This window comes from Petaurus breviceps, unplaced genomic scaffold (genome assembly GCF_028583685.1).
Source record: "Petaurus breviceps papuanus isolate PSGF00001 unplaced genomic scaffold, PetGlider_PUasm1.0 76, whole genome shotgun sequence".
Lineage (NCBI taxonomy): Eukaryota > Metazoa > Chordata > Mammalia > Diprotodontia > Petauridae > Petaurus > Petaurus breviceps.
The window spans coordinates 51,965,736-51,985,857 of NW_027186473.1; the positions used below are offsets into that span (position 1 = coordinate 51,965,736).

At 36.6% G+C, this 20,122-nt stretch overlaps 1 protein-coding gene and 1 long non-coding RNA gene across 6 annotated transcripts in view; one reads left to right on the top strand and one right to left on the bottom strand.

Moving 5' to 3' along the window:
• The window catches only part of LOC138175141 (uncharacterized), an 18,368-nt gene extending 8,200 nt beyond the window's left edge, over window positions 1-10,168 (top strand). The window contains exon 3 of the long non-coding RNA XR_011171900.1: window positions 3,611-10,168. This is a non-coding gene — a long non-coding RNA (uncharacterized lncRNA). The remainder of the gene's footprint in view (window positions 1-3,610) is intronic.
• Window positions 1-20,122, bottom strand: part of NR3C2 (nuclear receptor subfamily 3 group C member 2) — a 440,138-nt gene that overhangs the window by 4,746 nt on the left and 415,270 nt on the right. The window lies entirely within an intron of this gene.

Here is a 20,122-nt window from a genome sequence, read left to right on the forward strand (position 1 = left end):
CAGCGCCACATGGCAGCTTCACCTCCTGGCCTACAGAGTGTAGGTGCCCAAGCACCAGTCTCAGGTGTGATGGCTCTTGCTTTAACCTTCTTGGATCTGGATTGCAGTCTTCGGTGGAGGTCCGGGGATGTGTGTCTAGCTTGCCAGAGCGTGTGGAGACCTCAGGACACCCATCCAATACCTCTGGCAGCTGAGAAAACCCCAGTGTTTGGGATGAAAGCTCCCCTGTCTGGTGGCAGAGTCCTACTGTGGCAAAAAACCCAGGGGTCAAGTGACTGAGTAGCAACATGGCCAGGCAAAGGAAACAAAGCAGACAGAAGATTCCAACATTAGACTCATGTTTTGGGGACAAAATGGAGCAAAGCATGGAACAGGAGGAAGACAGTGACGTCAGAACTCCTGCACCAAAAGCTTCAAAGGAAAATATGAGCTGGTTACAGGCCACAGAGAACGTTAAGAAGCAGATAAGAGAAGTGGAGGAAAAATTGGGAAGAGAAATGAGAACAATGCAAGAAAATTACAAAATGAGAGTCAACAGCCTGACTGAAGAACATCACAGCTTAAAAAGTAGACTAACTCAAATGGCAAAAGAGGCTCAAAAAAGCTATGAGGAGAAGAATGCCTTAAAAAGCCAAATTTGCCAGATGGATAAAGAATCTTAAAAGCTCACTGAGGAGAATCATTGCTTCACAATTAGATTGGAACAAATGGAAGCTAATGACTTTGTGAGAAATCAAGATGCTGTTAAACAGATCCAAACAAATGAAAGAATAGAAGGCAATGTGAAATATCTCATGGGAAAAACCACTGACCTGGAAAATAGATCCAGGAGAGATATTGGACTACCTGAAAGCCATGATCAAAGTAAGAACCTAGAAATCATTCTTCAGGAAGTTCTCAAAGAAAACTGCCCTGATGTTTTAGAACCAGAGGGCAAAATAGAGGTTGAAAGAGTCCACTGATCACCTCCTGAAAAAGTTCCCAAAAAGAAAACTCTTAGGAATATTATAGCCAGGTTCCAGAATTCCCAGATCAAGGGGAAAATATTACAAGCAGCCAGGAAGAAACAATTTGAATATTGTGGAAATACAATCAGGATAACCCAGGATCTGGCAGCTTCTTCTACACTGAGGGATAGAAGGGCTTGGAATACGATATTCCGGGGGTCAAAGGAGCTGGGATTAAAACCAAGAGTCACCTACCCAGCAAAACTGAGTATCATGTTTCTGGGGAAAATATGGTCATTCAGTGGAATAGAGGACTTTCAAGCATTCTTGTTGAAAAAATCAGAGTTGAATAGAAAATCTGACATTCAGATACAAGAAGCAACAGAAGCATGAGAAGGTAAACAAGGAAAGGAAATCATAAGGAACTTATCAAAGTTGAACTATTAACATCCTTACATGGTAAAACAATAATTGTAACTTATGAAACTTTTCTCAGTTGTTGAAGGGAATAGAAATCTATATGTCTATATATGAGGGTATATGGGCATATGAATACATATGTGAATGTGTATATATGTTTACAGGTATACATAGATAAAGGGCACAGGACCAATTTAACAGGAAGGGATGATACTTAAAACGTAAAATTAAGAGGTGAGAGAGGAATATAATGAGAGGAGATGGGGAGAGACAAAATGGGGTAAATTATCTCATATAGAAGAGGCAAGGAAAAATGGTTACAATAGAGTGGAAGAATAGGAAGGCAAAATGGAATGGGTCAATCTTATTCCCATTGAATTTGGCTTGAGGAGGGAATGAAATACACACTAAATAGGGTATCTCACCCTCCAGGAGAGTAGGGGGCGGAAGGGGATGTAAGGGGGGATGATGGAAGGGAGGGCAGGCTGAGGAGGAGGGAAAGGGATGGGATCAAAGTAGAGAATAGAACAAGTGGGAGTAGGGATAGGAGGGAGGGAAATATAGTCAGTCTTTTACAATATATATACTATGTTATTGTTTTGCATTAGCTGCACATGTACCACCTATACTGAACTGCCTATCTTACCAGTACTGTGTTTCCCCGATAATAAGACCTATCCTGAAAATAAGCCCTCCCCTTACTGTGTAAGATTCCTCTAAAAAAAGCCCTCTCCCGAAAATAAGCCCTATTGAGATTGCTACTGTAGTGAAGGTGATCCCCTGCGCTACACACTACATTACGGTACCCTCTGTATGCACCGTCCCCCCCCCCCAGTGAAATGCACGCCGCGCTCCGAGCTGCATCCAATCAGAGCTGCAGCAGTGAGTGCGTCATCCTGTTCTTCCCCAGTGATTTGCTTATTGAATAAAGGTACATTTTTTTGTTCACATTTACCTGTTTATTAAAGTTGCTGTCAATGTTCATTAAAATAAGCCCTCCCCTGAAAATAAGCCCTTTGGTGTTTTTCTGTCCAAAAAAAATAATAAGACAGTGTCTTATTATCGGGGCAACACGGTAAGTGTGAGTGACAAGGGAGGAAGGGAATGAATCTGGAATTCAAAGTTTTAAAATCAAATATTCAAATATACATATTATTATTAAAAAATAAATGCCTGTCAATTGAAAAAAAAAAGAAAATTTCATTGAATTAAAAAAAAAGCAGCTGTTCAAATATTGCTGCCCGATATTATGAAAAACATGACCTCTTTCCCTGAATACAAATGGGCAAATTTAATTCCATCTCTATGATTTCTCAAGAGGTCTATCGACTTCCCTGTAACATGTAAATGAATAGATTTCGTACTCCTAGGATTCAATTTGGAAAAACATTTAAGAGAGATCATCTACTCATTGTTTCTGAAATTGTGTTCTGTAGAACCCAGGGAATTCACAAAGTTGCCCAAAGGGGTAGCATAAAGAAAATCTTACAATATTCATAGACTCTAGAGAGGAAACAACTTCTAGGTAATTTTTGTACCAAAGCTTATTATGGACAATTAGGTAAAATCAGTTAAGTCTGAAGAGGCAAACGTGTAATAATGTTAATAACCAAGACTAATAGTGAAAAAAAAATCATTAACCCTAATTCAAGTACCAGATATGGAAGAAATGCAAAATACTGATCTCCACATTGTTTCATGTCCAGTAATGCTGGTGGTGGGAACATAATAAAGCACTTTACAAAATCACACCATTTGATCCTCCAACAGTCCTGAGTGATAAATACTGGTATCCCTTTTTGACAGTTGTGGAAACTCAGGCAAAAAGTTTTAAGTGATTTGCTCAAGGTCACACAAGATATTAGCAGTAGGTATCTGAGGACAAATTTAAACTCAGTTCTTCTTTCTGATTCTAGGCCCAACCCTCTATCCCCTGCATTAGCTATTGGTGTGCAGTTTATGCTGCCCAATTTAAGAAAAGACCATAATTCTAGAAGAAGTACAAAATAATAAAAAACTGAATAATGGGGGGAAAAACTCAAAATTTTAAGGTGAAATTTTTGATGTACTGTAGTAACTCCCCCAAATATTGGGAGTCACATTCTGGCTGAAAATGAACTTTATAATTTTCAAAGCATGGCTCTAAGAAGATATAATTTGGAAGGTTTCAGTTCTCAACCCTGTCAGAGTTAAGCATGTCTAGAGTCTATCCCAACTAACTAACTTCAATGAACTACCTCCAGATATGTGCTGTTGGATTGTTCATGGAGGGCTCAACTCAAGTCCATCAACATTATGGAGAATTCTAACTCAGAGTACATGTTCTGCTAAAGAAGGCTAAAACCTAAACAAGATTCCAAGGTAATTCCAAGGAAATGTTTCATAAAATAAATTTAAAATACAATACAACATAGATGATGTTAATTTGTGTTTTTTTCTAAGTAAATTAGTGGCCTGTGATGATCTGTTTCTTTTTGAGTTGGACCCCACTGGTGTAGACAACAGATAATACAAGGTCCAAGTTTTTCTCTTCTTGGCTCTAAAAGACATCATGAAGTCTGTCTCTTACTCTTGGTCTCAGCAAAGAATAGCAATCCCGGGGCAGCTAGGTGGCACAGTGAATAGAGCACAAGTCCTGGAATCGGGAGGACCTGAGTTCAAATCCAGCCTCAGACACTTGACACACTTACTAGCCCTGTGACTTTGGGCAAGTCACAACTCCAATTATCCTCCAAAAAAAACCAACCCCAGCAATCCCACCAGTAGGGCACACAGCAGCAGCAAGGATCCCATCATGGCCTGACTCATGTAGAGTGGCATCAGTGTGCCAGTGAATATCATGGGAAGCATCCTTTGTTAGCAGAGAGCTGTTTAGAGTTGCTTTTCTGACTTTTTAGTTTTGTCCAAATTGTTCTACTGCCTTATCTATTTTGTAGAATTCTTACTTGTCCTTCAGAGCTCCACTGCCATACAAGTGGGGCATGGGAGAATGAAGTTCAGACTCAGAAGCCCAAAGTCTCTGCTCACATTCCCATAGTGAGTCACCCCTTTAGTTTCCACTTCTATAAAATGGAGCTAACATTTGAATTCTCCCTGTACAGAAAGTTGTATTATATAAATGTGAGCTATTTCTCAAGCATGTCTTCCCTATGACCTCTACTTCCTCCTCTCTACCACTACTCACACAGCACCTTGGGACATATTTCATGGTAGTTACCAGCTTTCTACTGACTTCATAGTTATATCCAAGGGAGTTGCCTGAGGTAGAAAGAGCTTCAGTGACTTGTCTAGGACTGCACAGCTAACATCTCCTGGGTGGTCCTGACTCCTAGGGCCACAATCTATCCAGCATTATATCCTGCTTGTTTGATAGTAGAGTTTGAATTATTCATTCATTTGAATTTTACTTTACTTAAGATCCATATTGGAATATTTTTCTCTCACATCCATTCCCTTCATACCACAAGTACCCTAAATACAGATTATTGCAGTAGAGGCTTGCTCCTGGGTCCCCTTGAGTTAGTGTCTCCCTTTTCTAATCATTCCTCCAAACAGCCGCCAGATTGATATTTCTCAAGCACACGTCTAACCATGTTGCTCCCCATTGCCTCGAGGACAAAATCCATACATCTCTGTTTGGGAATTCAAGTCCTTCACATGTTGGCTCCAGCTCACCTTTCCAGGCTACAGTCTAGGCCAGCTGGCCTCCCTGCTGCTCCTCTTCGACCTCCAGCACCATCCCGGGTGACTTGCCTAAAGGCCCCCTCTCCACCAAAATCATTTTGATTTTGTACATAGCCTATATTTGCATATCTGTCAACAGTGGCAATGTGGTATAATGGAAAGCATATTTGTTGTTAAGTCAGAGACCTTGGGTTCGCATCCCAGCTTTGCCATTCATTTTTTTCTGGGTTTCAACTTACACATGTATAAAATCCAGCCCTAAATCTATAACTCTGTGATTCCAGGCTGTATCCCTCCAGCAGAATGTGTTTCCCAAGGACGACAGTTCTCACTTTTGTATGTACTACCATAGCATGTGTTGTGTTTCTCATGCATGGCACATTTTATTTGCTTTTAATAAAAAAAAAAAACACTCACATTAAAGAAATAAAGAGCGTTACGTGAATTTGTCTGCCTTAGTGGCATCAAGTAATTCAAAAATACTTAATGTAAGCAAACACTCTCCCCTGGCCCTTGTTCAGAATTCTCCTCCAGTACTCCATCATATTTAACTTCCATTTAACGGTTATTCATTTTCCTTCACCTCTTACATTTTGTCTGTCTTCCTCTTGCCTGATAACTTAAAATGGGTATGTTTTGGCCACTCTTCAGATTTTAAAATTTCAAATCATCATGTATTATAGTGAGGAAGAAGCTGAGGCAGATGGTTCTAGTGCCCCCAACCAAAACCTCACCCCATCTTCCTGCCACCTGGATGCCTTCAGTGCCATGAGACAAATGAGGGCTGAAGTGGGGGGGGGGGAGGGAGGCAGTCTGAAGCAACAGCATTGATTTCTGCAGTCCTTTACAGGCAGATACCAATTTGAGAAGGCAAACAGGAGCACTAATTATAATCAGCAATGATACAGTATCATTAGACATCATAGAAAGATTTGAAAATGGAGATTTCTGTCTCCTAACTCTACGAAATACATCTGTTTGAATCCAAGGGAAAGTTAGGCAAAGCACCATGCACGACTTATCCCAGGCTGATGGGCGCCAGCTGGTGTGAAGTCAGAAGAGCGCGGGCAAGGTCACAGTGTAGAGCTGTGGCACTTTGTATGTTCTAACAAATGAGAGTATCTAAGCTCTAATTAGTACATTTCCCCCACTGCAATTCATTGAATCATTGCTCCCGATGGCCATGCACAGCTGGCATCCCCCACCCTCCCGTCTGTGGATGTTGCTGTACTGAAGACACACTCGAGTCTAAATGATAAGCAGGGACCTCCTGGACCTGTGCCTGGGTAGGATGCTGCCAAATGCCACAAATTTGGGGTGAGGGCTGCTATTTGCTTAACGGTTATGTTGCACAATCATTTAGAGGATAACAAATCATCAGACTTATTAAAACAACCTCACTGAAGCCTGGCCACAACTTTGGTATGTTGTACTAATTTCTCTGAAATGATTTGCTGTTTCCAAAATCTGCACATAATTAGGATTGATTCTTTGGGTAAGATGAATCAGAGGTGGGGAAAGGAAAAGATATGGGGACAACTTTATTTTTAAAAGACCAGAAATTTTGCCAGATTTATTTTGGAGGGTTTGGAAGAGTTTCTAAAATAGTTCTAATATTCTCATTTAGCCAGATATGGCCTAATATTATTCATTCCCAGTAGTCCACAAATAGAATTGTGAACATTTGAAAATGACTTGCAATAATTAGAGAATTTTAATTAATAATCTCAGAGCTCTAAAGTCCAATTTCACATGAAAGTGGCATTTTTCTTTTTGGAGGGGCTTGCTTGTCTGTACTGATGAACCAAGGAAGATCTGAGAGTCTCACAAAAGCCTACAAACTTATTTTCAGTGGCAACTACCATTTCCTTTAAACATTTGACCATAAAAATAACTTTGACCAAGAGGAATAAATTCTGGTTGCTCCTTACTGATTCTCTTCTCAATAGCCAAGACCTGAATGGCATTTGACTGCGACCTGTTGTTAAAATTGTAAACCTGGCTGGCTTTTGTTTGCAAGCATACATTTTGGTGGGGTAGTGAGGTGGCACCATAAAGCACAGGGCCTAGAATCAGGAAGACTCATCTTCTTAAGTTCAAATCTGGTCTCAGACACTCACTAGCTGTGTGACTCTGGGCAAGTCACTTAACCCTGTTTGCCTCAGCTTCCTCATCTGTAAAATGAATTGGAGAAGGAAATACTCTAGAGATACTTCAGTATCTCTATCTTCTTTGCCAAGAAAACCCCAAATGGGGTCACAAAGAGCCAGACGCTACTGAAAATGACTGAATAACAACATCTATTTTAGAAGACAAACTTAAGGTCTCCCTATTTCTTCCCAAAGTTTTAAGGGGAAAACAATCCTAGAAAGAATGCTGCTTACCAACAGAAATGATAAAGAGATAATGACATTTCTTGGCAGCATATCCAAACTGGACTCTAATGAACCTGACTGCCTTCAGTAAATAAGTTATATTTGGGATATAGTTTCCTTTTAGAAACTTGCCTGAGTTTATCAATATACTTGCCTATGTTTAACACAAGTTTGAAATTACATTAAAACAGTCACTAGGGTTGTAGGACCAAACAAACCCCAAAGAAGCATTATGTACCAAATAAAATATAATACTGAAGCTGAATGCAGAGGACAAAAAAGAAAAAAAACCCAGCTAAGTTAAGAAATGATGGAAAGAACGAATTCTTAAAAAATTCAGTTAATACTTCTCACCCTCCAACCGCCACGTGACCCAAAAATACTTAAGTGGAGGGAAATTTCTTGGAAGAAAAACAAAAGGCAGTTTTTTTAAAACATGATTTCTTAAAGAAGCCAAAGCCATTGCTCAAAGCTTGGACACACACAAGCAATTTAGGGATCACGAGTTCCCCAGAAGAACATGATAAATCAAACCTGAACACTGCAATGAAGGAAATAACACACACACACACACAAATTAAAAAACAACAACAACAAAGTATCTATTCAAAGAATCCAGACAGTCTTCAAAATAAAGCAAAACAAAAATGCTTCCAACTTCAAGACATGATGGTTAAATTTAATAATTCTAACAATAGCTAAATTCTACAAGTGGCCAAGAGAAAATGCTTTCACCTATAAATAAAGGGAACCTTAATAACAATATTATTTCACATCTACTAGCTACACCAGAAGAGAATGGGGGTTAGAAATGCCAAAGTAGTTCAGGCTGCACCTCAAAATGAGAGATGTGTAGTTTTTTTTCTCCCCAAGAATATTCTTTTTTACAAATGTCTCAAAAAACAGAAACACAATATGGGTAAATAAGTTTAACTGCCAAGTAAATAATAAATAATGAAATATATTACCCCATGTTTATTGGTTATTTAAAAAAATCTTAAGAAGTGTGGAGTAGAATCAAGATGGAGAAGTAAAAAGCAACAACTTCAAAACCTCTCCTATAAAATGACCACAGAAAACACCAAACGGAATTCTGAGCAGGAAAGCCAAGAGCAAGTCATAAACAGTTATATATTGCCATATCCAGGCAGCTTAGGAGAACTGAAAGAGAAGTCTGAGGATACTGAGGTGGGAGTTGGCCAGACAGTGGCATAGTGGAAGCAGTACCACTAGCCAGAGATGGTAAGGGGACTGAACACCTGATCTGAAAGTTCTCAGGGACTCTTCTTGGGTTAGGTGCAGAGTGCAGGTCAGGAGAGCAGTGAGTGATTAGATCTTTTCCTGGATCACAACACTTTGGAGGCACCCAAAACCTATGCTCCTCAAGATCAAGCTGTGAAACACAGAAGGACATAACAGAAGCTCAGGTCAGACATCCCTCCCACCCCTGCTCCTGCCTATGTGAGTGGAGCCCAACCAGTAGGCCAAAATTTGTGGTATTCAGCCAATGCAATTCTTAGGGGGAAATTTCATATCTCTGAACACTTTCCTCAATCAAAGGAGAGATGAACAAATTGAAAGTTAAAAAAAATCACTGAACTAATAATAAAATGAGATGTTTTGTGGGAAAAAAACAATAAAATGGTTAAATAATTGGCTAATTCAATGAAAAAGAAGAAAACCAAATTACCAATATAAAAAATGAAATGAGTAATGAACCAATGAAGATGAAATTAAAGTAATTTTAGGAGCTATTTTGTCTAATTTTATGTCAACAAAACTATCTAAATAACATGGATGAATATTTACAAAAATATAAATTGTCCAGATTAACCGATGAGGAAATAGAGAATATGTAAATAACCCTATCTTAGAAAAGGAAATTCAATTGGCCATAAATGAGCTCCCTTAAGGAAAAACAAAACAAAACCCAAGAACAGACAGATTTGCTGGCAAATTTTAACCAAACATTTAAAGAACAGTTAATTCAAAGTAATAGCAAGGAGATGACAGCAATCTATTATAAAGATCACACACTAGGACCAGGTTGGATTTATACCAGGAATGCATCGCTGGTTCAATATTGGGAAAACTCTAAGCGTAACTGATCACATAAATAACAAACAACAACAACAAAAATCGTATTGTATCAGCGGATGCAGAAAAACTTTTTGACAAAATGCTATGCCCATGAAAAACATTAGAAAGCAAATGGATAAATGGGCCTTAAAAAAATTTATAAATAGTATCTGTCTAAAACCAAGAGAATGCGTTATCTAGAATGGGGATAAATTAGAAGCCTTTCCAGCAAGATCAGGGGTTGAGCAAGGATATCTATTATCATTGTTATGGTGTAACATTGTACGAGAAATGCTAGCTATAGCAATAAAGCAAGAAAAATAAATTGAAGGAATGAACAGAGGCAAATAACTATTTTTGCAGGTGATATTATGGTTCACTTAGAGAATCAACTAAAAATTAGTTGCAAACAATAAACAACTTTGCCAAATGTTCAGGATATAAAATAAACCTATATAAATTATTAGCATTTCTATATATTACCAACAAAACACAGCCAGAAGAGAATTTAAAATAACTGTAGACTTGAGATTCTACATATACAGAAACTTTATGACCACAATTACAAAATAGTCTTTACACAAATAAAGACAGATCTACACAACTGAAGAAATGCTAATTGACCAATGGAATAGATTAGGTACACAATATACAAAAGCAAATAGCCCAATAACCCAGCAAACTTTGATAAACTAAAAGATCGCAGCTATTGGAGCAAGAACTCACTGTTTCATAAAAACTGCTAGGTAAAGTGAAAAGCAGTCTGTCAGAAATGAGGCACAGACCAAAATATTTTACACCATGCACCAAGATAAGCTCAAAATGGGCACATGATTATAGATAAAGAATGATATAAGAAAACTGGAGAAGCATGCAAAAATTTTTCTGTCAACTCCATGGGAAGAGGTAACAACAAGAGTAAAAGGGATACTTTTTACATCAATGAAAAAGGGTTGTTTTTTTTTTTTTACAAACAAATTCAATACAGCCAAAATTAGAAGGAAAGTAGCAAACTGGGGAAAATTTTGCATCAAGTTTCTCTGATAAAGGTCTCAATTTTCAAATATATAGGGAACTAAGCAAAATATAAAAAAAGAGTCCTTTCCCAAATGACAGATGGTCAAAGGTTATGAACAAGCAGTTTTCATATTAAAACACGCTCTAAATAACTCATGACGAAATACAAATTGAAACAACTCTAAGGTACCACCTCATAGCCATCAGACTGGCTAACATTAAGAAAAGAAAAATGACAAATGCTGGAGATGTGGAAAAATGTGCACACTAATGTAATGTTGGTGTGAAAATGTGAACTGATCTGACCATTCTAGAGAAGAATTGGGAACTATGTCCAAAGAGCCATAAAACTAATATACCCTTTGATCCAGTGTATTAGCAAGCACCCTAGCATGCCCAGGATGGCCTGCTAGCACAGTTTCTTTGATCTGCTTTTAAAGGAAAGACTGCTTTAAAGGGGCTAACAATTCTACTTTAATTATGGAGAAAGAAGTGAGTATAGAAAATACAAGCAGAGAAATTGGCACAGAGACCAACAAAGAGGGTTCCAGCTGTCTGACACAACAATATTACTATACACTTTACATATCACAGACATCTAAGCAATTGGGGGCCTCTCAACATGTGGCTACTCAGAGTCTCCAGTAGGAAATCAAAAGATCTTTCTCACGAGCAAAGCATCCAAAGTAAAATGCCAACCTCCCAGAATATATAACAAAGACTTGGCCCCTGATTGGCTCAGAGCAAGAAGGCATGAAACCTACTTGAGTCAGCACAGCTGTGAATTATCAGGGTTCAAAGGAGATTAATCCTTCAGGTATTTGTAATTTAGCCTGAGCCTGAGAAACTGAACTCCAAAAAGAAAACAACAAAAATCCCACCCTGTTTGCACTTACATGAGTGAATTTAGTTTTTTGCCTTATGGCTCTGAGTCAATGAAGGGTTGAGTCTTTGTTATATATTCTGGAATGTTGGCATTTTGCTTTGGCTGGTTTGCTCATGAGAAAGATCTTTTGATTTCCTGCTGGACACTCTGAGTAGCCACATGTTCAGAGGCCCCCAAATGCTTAGATGTCTGTGATCCTTTGATGCTGTGATATATGTAAAGTGTACAGCAATATTGCTGTGTCAGACAGCTGGAGCCCTGCCTGTTGGTCTTTGTGCTAATTTCTCTGCTTGTATTTACTATACTCACTTCTTTCTCCATAATTAAAGTAGAATTGTTAGCCCCTTTAAAGCTGTCTTTCCTTTAATAGTAGATCAAAGAAATTGCTAACAGGCCATCCTGGGTATAGTAGGGTGCTTGCTCATACACTCAGCAATACTGCTATTAGATCAGTACCCCAAAGAAATTTTTTTTTAATGAGAAAGACCCATATGTATAAAAATATTTATAGCAGCTTATTTTTTTTTGTGATGTTAAAGATCTGAAAACTAAGGGGGTGCTCATTAACTGGGGAATGGCTAAACAAGTTATGGTATATTATTGTGCTGTAAGAAATTATTGAAAGGGATGATTTCAGAAAATCCCCACAATGAACTGATGAAAAGTGAAGTGAGTAAGAACTAGGAGAACACTGTATAAAGTACCAAACATAAGGATAATCAAATGCGAAATTCTTAGCACTCCTAACTGATTAATACAGTGATCTAAGACATTTCCAGTGGATTCAAGATGAAAAAATGCTATCCACCTACAGAGACACCTGAACTGATGAACTCAGAATACAGATTGAAGCACATTTTTTCTTTTCCTTCCTTCTTTTCCTTCCTTCCTTCCTTCCTTCCTTCCTTCCTTCCTTCCTTCCTTCCTTCCTTCCTTCCTTCCTTCCTTCCTTCCTTCCTTCCTTCCTTCCTTCCTTCCCAACAAGGCTCATGTGGATATGTGTTGTCTGACTTCATATGTAAAATGGGTATCACATTTCTTGCCTTCTCAATGAGTTGTGTGTTAGGGAAAGAATTTGGAACTGAAAATAAAAATGAAGAAAAAAATAAAAAATAAGACAGACTGATATATGGAGTAAAAAAGAAAAAAGAGATCAAAGAGAAAAAAACACCCACACACACACAACAGATAATACTGTAAACAATTTAAAGAAACAGAAAGTTAGAGGTGCGTAATTGAAGTTGTCATGGACTAATTGCCATAATGCCCAATAGATGAAATTCAGAACAGCTTCTGAGTTAAAACTGTATTGTAGGGATGCAATTGATTTCTGTGCCCTTTTAAAGTCCATTAATAAGAAGAATAATCATAAGAATATAAGGGGTAAAAACAGATTTTCTGATTTGGTACACAGGAATTCAACCCTGAGGTGTCGCTTCAATCAACATTATTTCCTTTAAGAATTGTTACTTTTAAGAATAGGCCACAACATAAAAAAGAGATGAAAGATCTCTAGAATCAATTTGAAAAGTCATCTTACACCTAGTATTTCAGAAGACTTAACTGAGAAAAACAAGAGATCAAAAAAAGGAATAAACAAGGGTATAGAATACATATCAGAAAAGAAAATGTCAGAATAGACAGTAAAGGAAAAGAATTAACAAAGAGAAAAAAAGCAAGTTTTTTTTTTATAAAAAGGTACAGAAAAACTTATCAAAAAAGTCAATAAAACAGTTATGCTCTTTGTCTCAGTAGTAATACTTAGTAGGCCCATACTCCAAAGGGATCAAAGAAAGGCGTGAAGGACCTATATGCACAAAAAATGTTTTTGGTGGCACTTTATTTTTTAAAGCAAAGAACTAGAAACTAAGGGATACCCATCAGTTTAGGGAATGGCTAAATAAATTACAGGTAAAAGAAGGTAATAGAATATATTAGGCAAAAAATATATTATTTTGTATGAAATGACAAAAGGGAATCCTGGAAAAATATGCAGAAAACAATCCTAAGTGAAATGAGGAAAACCAGGAGGACATTTATCCAATAGCCATAACACTGTAAAGAAACATGGGGGAGAAAGGGATGGTAAAAATGATGCCAGGAAGAAAGAGGTTTGTGATCTTATATGCGATCTTTTTATATGGAAATGTTCACATTTGTGTTTATCAAGTTCAGAGCCAAAAAATAAAAATTACTTCTAAAAGATACAAAAAACACAACAAATATAAGAAACTGGAGGGGAGAAGAAGAACCATTTTGAACTAACCATCTAATTGAGAGGAGGAGAAAAATAAAGGAATAATCAAATAACCAAGTAAATAAAAGAAAGAAAAATGAATCATTAATTTAAACTGCTGTAGAACTAAGGAAAACATTGACAAATGGGACTGGGGAGCAAAGGGCAGAAGAAAACCTGTGGGAATGGGTTGTGTCAAAGTAATTTAAGCAAATTCTTATCCTTAAAAGGATCAAATTAATCAACTGATATAAATTTTTCTCTTCCTACTCTCTTTTCTTTCACTTACCGATTAAAAATATACAATATTTGAATTGATGTAGCTTATTCCTTTAAGGTACTCTCAAATTCTGGTACTTTTTAAGGATAAAAGGAAATTGAAACAACTTCTAAATGAATAATAAAAAAAGAATAATAGAGACACAGATGGTGAGAAAAACAAATCTAACTCCCATAACTTTAAATATGAATGGACTAAACAGAAAAGAAAATCTAAAAGCCCATAATCAGTTATTTACAAAGACAAAAGCACTACATCTAAAAAGCAAAGATTCAAAATTGACAAACTGAAAAAAGATTGATTGACTCATAATGACAGGCTGGAACACAAAATTTACTATGCATCATGATAAAATTAAAAAAAACTACTGGGAATAGTAACCATGTTATCAAAACAAAACAAAAATAAGCACAATATCAAGAGACAAACAAGGAAATTAGATTATGCTCAAAAATAAACAATGAACCAATATAAAAAATATATGGCATAGCATCTAAATTCATAAAGGAAAATTTAACAGAAATATAAAACAGGTAGTAACTGTTGATAGATGACATTGGGAGACTTTAATATCCTTGTCAGATATGGGCAAATTTAACAGGTAAACAAGAAAGAAAATATAGAACTGAATAAATTTGGAAAATTGAGCTATAATGTATGACATTTTCTAAGGGGACCATTAGGCAATATCCAAATTTCTAGGCTTTATTTGGCACTTTCACAAAAAGAAATCCCATTTTATGGCACAGAGAATTTGCAGATAAATTTGAAAGAAGAGAAATACTGAACATCTTTATAGATTTAACATAATAAAACTAGTAATCCATCCTGGACACACAAGCAAAAGAAACACATACAAATGTTGACTTAACAATGAAATCCTAAATAATCACAGAAATAATTACTAGCTATGTGAAAGAATGATGATGAGGAGACATATAAAAGTAAGTCACACTCAAAATTGATGAAAAATACATAAAATATCCTTAATCCACAAAAGCCCACTCAGTACTCACTGCCTAGGTACAAAATGCTTCCTAAAGAAATAAGGAAAAAAAGTTAAATAACTGAAAAGAAATTCAGAGCTAACAGCCGGGCTATGTCAATATCATAAAAATAGCAATACCATTAACTACTACTAACTACCAAAGTTAATTTACAGCCTTAATGCTATGTACTGATCAAATTACAGAAGTGATAACTTTACAGAACTAAGCAAAACAAAGCAAAATTCATTTAGAAGGATAAAAGTTCTAGAAAATCGTGGTAAATAATAAAAAAAAGGTATTAGTGAAATAGAAATAGTACTTCTAGACTTCAAACTCTCTCATAAAGCAGTAATCATCTAAGCCATCTGTTAGTGGATAAAAAATAAAAAGTAGATCATTGGAAGAGAGTATGTACACAAGGAAAAATCAGAAAAAACTGAACTCTGTAACTAAGATTTGATAAACCTTCAAATATAAATTGCTTAGGAGAGAACTCTTTAATTGATAAGAATGACTAAGAAAAGTGGAAACATTCTGGCAGAAATTAGTTTTAAAGCATTATCTTATGCTGGATACTACAATAAATAAAAAATGAACTAAATATTAAAGCTCATTCTATGCAAAATTTAAAAGAGAATCAAGCATTTCACAGCTAGAAAAAGGGTGAATTCTTAAGAGACACAGGTGATTATAAAAGTTAAGATAGATAACTGTGTTTACATGGAATTAAAAAGCTTTTGAAACAGAAACAAAATTAATGCAATTAGGATAAGAAAGGAATTGGTCAAGTGAAAAAAAAAGATCTTTGTATTATCTCTAATAATGGCTTGATGTCCAAAGTATATACAGAAAGATGAGAAATATTTGACCAATATTTTCTAACAGGTAAGTGATTAATAAACAACCAGTTCTCAAAATATTTGCAAAATTTTAACAGCATTATGAAAAGATGTTCCAATTCACTCATAATAAAAGAAATGCAAATCAAGACATCCCTGAAGTTTCACCTTAAACCCAGAAAATTGACAAAGATGATAAAAGAAGAGAACAGTTAATGTTGGAAGGGCTGTGGAAAAAGTTCACACTAATGCAATGTAGATGGAGCTACACATTGGTTTAACCATTCTGAAAAGCATTTGGGAATTATGTGAAAGGAATAAATAAAATTTCCACACCCTTTGACACACTGCTAGGCTCCCTATACACCAAAATGTTTATAGCAGAAATTTTTTTGGAGGGGGGATGGCAGCAGGGAACTGGAAACAAAGTATATGAACATTAATTGGGAAACAGCCTGATGTACGTATGTAATCATGATTCTAACTTTTTGTGGTTTGCTATTTCCATCATTAATACTTTATCATGAATGTTCAGATCAATCAATCAATTTTCAAGAATAATAAAAAGGGAAGAAGTCAGGTTATAAAGAGCTTTAAATATCTGCCAGAGGAGTTCATATTTGATTCTAGATTAATAGTGAGGCCAAAAAGTCTACTAAGTAGGAGATGCAACATAGGCAGACCTATGCTTTGGGATACTTGATTGGGCAGCTGTATGGAAGACAGAGATGAGAGATCATGGACAGGGTTACTGAAATAGCCCAAGTGATGAGGGCCTATACTAGGATGGTGGCTGTGTGAGTAGAGAAGGGAATGCATATGAGAGATGTTATGGAGACAGAGAAGACAAGATTAATGTTTGGTTACCATTGGGAGATTTATTTATGAATCAGATTTCTCATGCAGGCATATTTCTTAAGAAAATTTAAATGATATAAATCAATTACTGCAGTGAGGAAGCCAAGCCTAGGAACCACCCAGCCAGCAAATTCTTGACCTCTTTGCCAAGCACTGATACGTGGCAACCAAGGGCAACACTGGTTTAGAATATAATGTTTGTAAAATCTTGCAAAAAAGGATGATGAAAGATTATAAGCAGCATTGACCTCCTAAAAGAGAAAGAAGAAGCCAAAGAAAACACATTTACAGCTTAGCAAAATACCCCATAGAGTCAGATCATCCTGAATATATTTAAAGATGAAACCAAAAGGACAACAAATAGGTGAAAAGCAATAAAGACAGGTGAAGATTTCTACAACAAAATCGTATCTCCATCAATCCCAGGAAGCAATCCCATTTGGACTCTAATTCAACCTTTCTCAGAATGCTGCATGAAAAAAATACAAATGGCCCTTAAGGAAATGAAAATGGAGAAAACAGACAAATTAGATCAAGTACCCAAAAAGAAAGCTGTGTGCTGGAGAGGAGACAAGTATATGTCATATAGCACTGATTCTCAAGATATATGAAAGAGGGCAGACTCATCAAAGGCTCAGAAAATAAAAACAAAAAGCCATCAAACCTTATTACCGTCCCCCAATAAGCAAGAGAATATGAGTAACACCCAAGGAGACAGCTAGGTTTGTGAGTCTTTGTTTTCCCCCTGCTATGACAGTTAGCTTGTGAGTGTTTGTGAGAAGGCTAAAGGATTCTATGCTATGATGTATTAACTTCTTTGTCATTATAATGGATTTAACTTTCTGGTGTTGGGATTTGGTTTAGTGCTGGTTTTGGGTCCTCAGGAAGACCTACGTTCAAATCTGATCTCATATACTTATCTTATATATATGATCCTGAGTAAGTCACTTAATCTCATCTGTAAAACAAGAATAATATTAGTGCATACTTCCTAGAGTTGTTTCCTCATCTATTAAATGAGAATAATAATAGCACTTGCTATCTATGGTTGTTATAAAGATAAAATGGAGTAATATTTTAAAGTACTATATAAATGGTACTTATGATTTAAAAAAGAGAATATGAGTAACTACTGAACCATATGCCTATTCTATAAAATTCTTCTTATGTGTCTCTATATGCTTTCCATGAGAAAACTACCCACATGAATCAAGGACATCCTTGATGAGGTATGAGAAAGCATGCTTTCATAAAATATTTTTTATAGCAAACATTTTACAGTCACACAACTGATGGAAAGATTCAGAGAATATCAGATCCCACTGTTCTTATCAACTACATAAAAAAGCTGAGTTCTAGAGCAGTCTGCTATCTTTATATTTCCTTCAATAGCATTCCCATGAATGTGTCAAAATCACACAAAATTCTCTAAATAATGTAACCACAGAAATTGTCTGACAACTCTCTAATAATTAAGAGAAGTATAAAATAACTTGGAGACATGTATTCATCCAAGATCTTTGCCTGTGTAATGGGGGACATCAGTCAATAAAGATTTGGCTCTATGCAAGGTGAATAGCTAGAAGGTGACCCCCAACATGTTGGGTTGACCCCTCTTGAAGAACTAATGAGAGAAATGAACAAAAGTTACAAAGACTAATGGAGCCCTCAGTGATCAGATCACAGACCTACTGAGGAACTATGTACAAAGGCACTGAATTCGGCGGGGGTGATCCAAAGACAAAAATGAACGTATAAGCTCCATTGGGAATTTATGTTTTACTGGGGAGTCAACAGTGTCAAACACAGCAGAAATTCTAAAAGAATGAGGAGCACATAAGTTTTTAATACATCTGATGCTCCATGTCACAATCACAATTGAAATATAGGGTTTGATTTTGGATCTGTGAATTCACTGGCACAGGGTATTCCCTGGGAGGAAACTTCCTTTGCTAATGCTGGTCAGCACCTGCTCTGTAACTACAGACATAGAGAGTTGCCCAGAACACTGAACGGTTAAGTATGTCTGTAAGGAGGGGTGGCCAGGTGGCGCAGTGAGTAAGAGTGCCAGCCCCAGAGTCAGGAGACCCGGGATCGGTTCCAGCCTCAGATACTTAACACCCACATAAAATAACTGGTTATTTAACCTCAATTGCTTTTAAAAAAAAGTATGTCTGTAAGTCAGAGGCAAGACTTGAACCCAAATCTTCATGACTTTAAAGCCAGCTCTCTCGACTACACCATGCTGCTTCTCAATGTCGAAGACTCATGCCAATTTTTTAAAAAAATTCAATACCAACATCAATCTAGGGTGTGTGAAAAGTGAAAATCACTTCTTTCTACAACATGTGATAAGAATGCTGTGCTAAGCAAAATGGATGCAATTTCTTTTTATACGTATCTTTTTTGGTAGTCAAATTTATTTAATTTCCACTTGTGTTTAAGTTTCCTTGTATTACCAGCTTCGCTGGAGATCAGAGCTCCACCTCCTTGTGAATAAGGTCTATTGTACATGTGAAACACACAAAGCAAAATGACACAATGGAAAAAAAAGAAAGTAGAGCTTAAAGATAAAGGGATAATTAGGACATTGCTGAACAAAGAAAACCTAATGAAAGGGTTGGGTTGGAAATGCATTGGCATGTTACTGTATATAGAAGTATGAACTTTCTCTAATTTTGTTTTCAATATTTCCTAGATCCTCCTTGAAAATATGCACTGAATTCAGTACAGTACAAATCTGACCTGATCTATGTTTACCTTTCAATATCATGTAAGATTTTAGGATCATGAAATCCTTATTTCAACTCACTCCAAAAACAAAATAACTTAGAACAACTGGCAATGAGTTTAGACACACAGTTTATTGTCAGAAAAATCTGATAGCCTTTATTGACCCAACGACAGATAAAATTGACCTTGGTGACCTGGATTTGGGTATAAAAAAGGATTTTCAGAAGTATTATAAAAGGTGCTTTGATCTTAAATGTTACAGGCGGGATGCTGGCACGGGGGGGGGGGGGGCGGGAAGCTGTGCAAAATGACCTTTACGACCACTTCTATCTAGCATCCTGTTGCTTTACAAAATACCAAACATCATTCTTAAAGGACCACTGCTATCTCTATCTTTCATGACTATTCTCAGTGTCTTGACTGATAATTCTCACACTTCAAGCATGGTAAAAACCTTTAGTTTCTTTCTCTACGTCACCTCTAATACTGGACATTTTCTACCCTTACTACATTTTTTGATGATTTTATATCTGGGCTACTGGCCCCTACAGCCGATCTCTTTTACCTTTATCTTAAAACCTCACTATTAAAATCATCCTTCTAACCTTTTACTTAACCATGTCACTTGCCTTCTCAAATCCTTTCACTACTGACTTTCTGAATCAAATTATTCATCAGTGGTGAGGCTCTTTTCACCATCCACTTGACTGACCCTGTACCTTATTTCCCTCAGTTCTCATCTTCCTTAGCTTCAAAAATAAAACTGCTCCTCTTTCAGC